We start from the raw sequence: 4,813 nt of genomic DNA on the forward strand, positions 1-4,813 counted from the left end.
CGGCGGAAGACACGTGGCGCCACTCTTTGTTAAGTTGTCATATGGCAAGGTGTGTTTGGGCCTTGGAGGACGATGATCTGGTCGAGCATGTGATTTCGAATCAAAGCGACAATGCGAGGCTCTGGCTGTTCTGGCTCTTCGAGACTACTTCACAAAAAGATCTAGCTAGAATTCTAGTGACCATGTGGGCAATTTGGTGGGCAAGAAGGAGGGCTATTCATGATAACGAGTTTCAGAGTCCGCTTTCTACTATGTGTTTTATCGACAGGTTTTTGGAGGAGCTAGATATAGCTACCGCGCGTCGACCGGTAGCTACTGAAGGTCGAGTGAACCAGCCGAAAATGAAAGTGTGGCTGCCGCCTGTGGGCGAGGCTGCAAAGTTTAACTGTGATGGTGGCTTGTCAACCCTAGGAGACAAAGGTGCAGCGGGAGTGGTGTGTCGTGACAAGTTGGGCAATTTTTTGGGTGCTTCAGCAATGGTCTTTGATGGTCTGACGGACCCGGCAAGTCTTGAGGCGCATGCATGTAGCGAAGCACTAGCCCTAGCCCAGGACTTGAATATGCAAGATCTTGTCATTGCTTCAGATAGTGCAGAAGTTATCGCTAATATCAAATCTGCAGCATCCCCACCTTATGCTCCTATTCTTAGAGAGATTCGAGTTAGTAGCAACAATTTTTCTTCTGTTGTTTTTTGTTTTGAAAGTAGATGCAATAATTTTGAGGCCCACATGCTAGTTAACGGAGTTGCGTCTCTTGCGGTGGGCCGCCATGTGTTGCTAGGGGTTTTACCAGATATTGCCTGTATTCCAGAGGCCGTGAACATTGAATAACATCCCTAGTTTACCTTCAAAACAAAAAAAATCTAGCAGCAGACCAGCCCTCAAAAAAAAAATCAAAAAAAAATCTAGCAGCAGACCTGGCGGTGCGACGCCGTCAAGCACCAGCCGAGCACCACCGCGCGGTGCTCCACCACCGTACGGTGCACGCCCACGCCACAAATCCGTTCTTGGCCCCGCTCTCCGAAATCCGTTGCTGCTGTTATCCGTCCCGCTCCCAGATGGATTCCTGAGTCCCCAAAAATTGGTGTTCTGTTATCTATCTATTTACTGATTTGTATCTTTCCTTCTCTCGTCTGCGTGTGATGGCCAGGTATTGCTGCTGCCAGTGAGGGATGCAAGAATCTGCGTGCCAATACTGTAAAAGGAAGAGTTCTACAAGAACAAGAAGGAAGGATTGTATTTTCTTCTCCATTGCCCGTGAAGGCAAAATTTGGTAACTGGTGCATTATTAATGTTTTCTGTAACAAAATCCTCCTATAAAATGGCATCCTATCTTTTCTCAAATTCCTCTCCTTAACCCAGAAATCGTGTCTAAAGGTCTTATTATCATCATGTCAAATCGCTCTTTTTTGTTGACATGTGTTTCTTCCCTTTTATCTGATTGCATAGGGAAAACAGGGCCAGATGTTGGTGCTTGGGGTCAGATGGTGCATCGATTGTGGGTATAATATGGTGCATCGATTGTGGGTATAATTTTTGTTATGTTCATCACATTCAGTTCCTTTTTGCACGAATTTGTACACACGCAAAATGACTAAGAAAGGAAAACTGCATTTTTTTTCAGAACTCCAGACTGCCTTAGCTGTTTCCATGTAGCTGTTTTGTAGTACTATTGATTAACTGCCACTGTTTATTCAAGATTCTATGCCTTCTGTAGGTGTAAATGTAATAGACTGATAATTGGTGATAGGATATACCTGCATGTATGCCACATTGAGTGACCTTCAGATAGGGCTCACCTTCAGGGAAAGCTTATTATAGGAATTTTCTCTGGCCAGATTGTTTGCTGAATGTGTGGAATAGTAATACGAAGTCATCTTCGTTCACTAGCCTTGGTAGGTCGTAGATCTGCATGTCTTCCTTGGTTATGAACCAAATAAATTAATCCCTGCTAACTTGTGTTTTTGTGTGTTTTGTACTCAACTGCACTGCAATTTGCCTATGTTGAACTGACTTAGTGGTTATCTTCTAGGTGTGAGATATTTACATTTATTGATTTTTAAGTCTACAAGGATTGTATCATTGCATACTTCTTGATTAGCTGACTATGCGCTTCTCCACCTTGCTGATCGGGCATACGTAAATGTTTATATGGCTTTTTTGGCTTTCCCATTTCAGAAATAGTATCCATGAAGTTTATTCAAGAGAGCGACTATTTTTTTATACTGGATGAGAACGCTTCCATCATAGGCTCCATCTCATCCGGTCTATGTCTTCGAGACGGTCTATTTTCAACATTTATACAAAGAAGATCTGGCACCAGAGATTCACCATCGGGATTAACACATTGCTTCGATGACGATACTATCTCAAGATGCATTATTAACGAGCTTTCCACTGACACCATATTTGTTTCAGGTGAACACTTTTGCTGCTACACCCACACATAGATAGATATGGCTCATTGCTACTCAGTTACAATTGTGTTACTTTATTATATTGTAGGGATTTCCTTCCCCTGGTATACCAATGACGGATCATAAGGATAGTGGTCAGGATAGATGGGAAATCAAGCACCACAGCTCACGTCAGTTCAAATCATGTTATTTATGTGGAGTATCAGCTGATTGCTGGACTCCAAGCTATTTTTCTTAAGTTTTCATTTGCTGACATGATTTTCTTTAGAATATGCCTATTGTTAAAGGTCTGAACAAAAAAACTCAACACGTTTGGGACCCTTAATCACAAAAATCAGCTTTTTTTTCACTCTCTTATTGTAGATTATAATTTTCCATCCATAATTTAACTCTCTTGCAAGCAAATTCTGTTGAACGCAATAATATGGATCGAGCTTATCTATATACTCTATAAAGAAAATATAAGATCTTTTAGATCATGCATCTTTTCAGGACAATGCTTTGCGACAAAAGAAAATGAAACTATGGAAATTTGTACATAATGCACATCAAGTATATCAAAATGGAAATTTGTACATAACCTTTCATAAGGTCTTTATTTCAAAAACTTTGTTCTTTATAGTGTCTGCACACATTAATATTTATGGAAGTCATGTGAGATTACTTATGTCATATCACTCTATTTAATAAAAAAATGATCTTATCATTCACATTTTGCAATCTTTACAATTATACTCCAGGTATAGTGTCCATTGCAATTTCTCATCTCAAGGTCGTGTATGGACTGTGAGAGCAAAGTTATTCGGTTTATGTATTATCATGTGCAGAGACTAAAAGGTCCCGCAGCAACGTGCGGGGAAATCATCTAGTTACACAAATGCTTAGCACCCACGCGTGCATCAAAAAACTTTCCCTTTGATCTTGTCGCAAACTCGCAATGACCATCACCGGGGCAAAGGTGCTGCGGAAAACCCTCGAGTTGCGCTCCTTCCAAACGTCCCAAGAGATTAGCATCATCAACGGAAGTGAGCGCCTTACCATGTTGAGATATTTTGAGGATGGTGCCGGTCCACCACTCCCTAACCGAAGCTAGCCATGTTGGTCCACATTTTGGTCGTTATGTCATCACACCCAAGCCAATATTTGGTCTCATTCCACACTCTAATGGTGTACGGACACTGGCCAAGAAGATGTGTATTTGATTCTTGAACTTGTTTGCAATTCACAGACTACAATTGGGCTATTCCCTATGTGAAGTTTATCGGCCGTTTGAACTCACTATTGTAGATCACCAACCAAGCAAAGAATTTGCACTTTGGGAGAGTACAATCCTTTCAAACGGTATTTAAACAAAGGCGTGGCAATGAGCCCCTGGAATTGCATCGTGCATGCCCAGGACACTGTGTATACTTCATTGGTCATGAGCTTCCATGAGATGGTACCATCGGAACCAGGGCGCAAGAGCGATATCAGCCAACCTTTCCCAAAGAGTGGTGAATTCCCTAATATGGTCAATGGAGATGCATGCCATGGTGGATATTAATCATGGAGATCCGGTAGTAGTTTTTTTTTCTAACGCTCTATTGACCATGCAACCCTTCTTGCATGAAATCTCAAAAACTTTTGGTGTGATGTCCCTCGATCTCCTCTCATGAAGTCTATCTTGCTACCTTCATAATGCAAAGTATCATAGAGATAATATCATGGATGGTTCCATTTATTAGCTTGTAGACTCATTTTCTTTTAGAAAATGTTGTGTGATGGTAACGTAATATGTTACTGAAGGGACTAAGAGGTGGCCGTCTTTTCCGATGGCCCAACGAAAAGACCTCTCAGTGTTCAGAAGTCCATTGAGTATCACCATCATATCTTTCTTCATTTAATATTATGCCATGTCATCAATATGCCTAGTTGACTGAAAGGATCGATATAGTTGACTAGAGGGGGGGGGGGTGAATAGGCAACTAACACTTTTTAATCTTTTCTTTACCAATTTAAACTTTGCATCAAAGTAGGTTGTCTAGATATGCAACTATGTGAGCAACCTATATGATGCAATAACAACTAGCACATAAGCAAGCAAGGTAAACAATACAAATAAGCTTGCACAAGTAAAGGCACGAGATAACCAAGAGTGGAGACGGTGGAGACGAGGATGTGTTACCGAAGTTCCTTCCTTTTGAGGGAAAGTATGTCTCCGTTAGAGCAGTGTGGATGCACAATGCTCCCCAAGAAGCCACTAGGGCCACCGTAATCTCCTCACGCCCTCACACAATGCGAGATGACGTGATTCCACTATTGGTGCCCTTGAAGGCGGCGACTGAACCTTTATAAACAAGGTTGGGGAATCTCCACAACTTAATTGGAGGCTCCCAACGGCACCACGAAGCTTCACCA

General features: G+C 41.8%; 1 long non-coding RNA gene across 1 annotated transcript; it reads left to right on the forward strand.

Annotated features, from left to right (window-relative positions):
• Positions 1-903: 903 nt before the first annotated feature.
• Positions 904-2,770, forward strand: LOC119368005. The gene is made up of 4 exons (XR_005176491.1): positions 904-1,272; positions 1,449-1,526; positions 2,178-2,417; positions 2,505-2,770. It is a non-coding gene; the product is annotated as an uncharacterized LOC119368005 (long non-coding RNA).
• Positions 2,771-4,813: the final 2,043 nt, after the last annotated feature.

The sequence above is a fragment of the Triticum dicoccoides genome, chromosome 2B (assembly GCF_002162155.2).
Source record: "Triticum dicoccoides isolate Atlit2015 ecotype Zavitan chromosome 2B, WEW_v2.0, whole genome shotgun sequence".
Lineage (NCBI taxonomy): Eukaryota > Viridiplantae > Streptophyta > Magnoliopsida > Poales > Poaceae > Triticum > Triticum dicoccoides.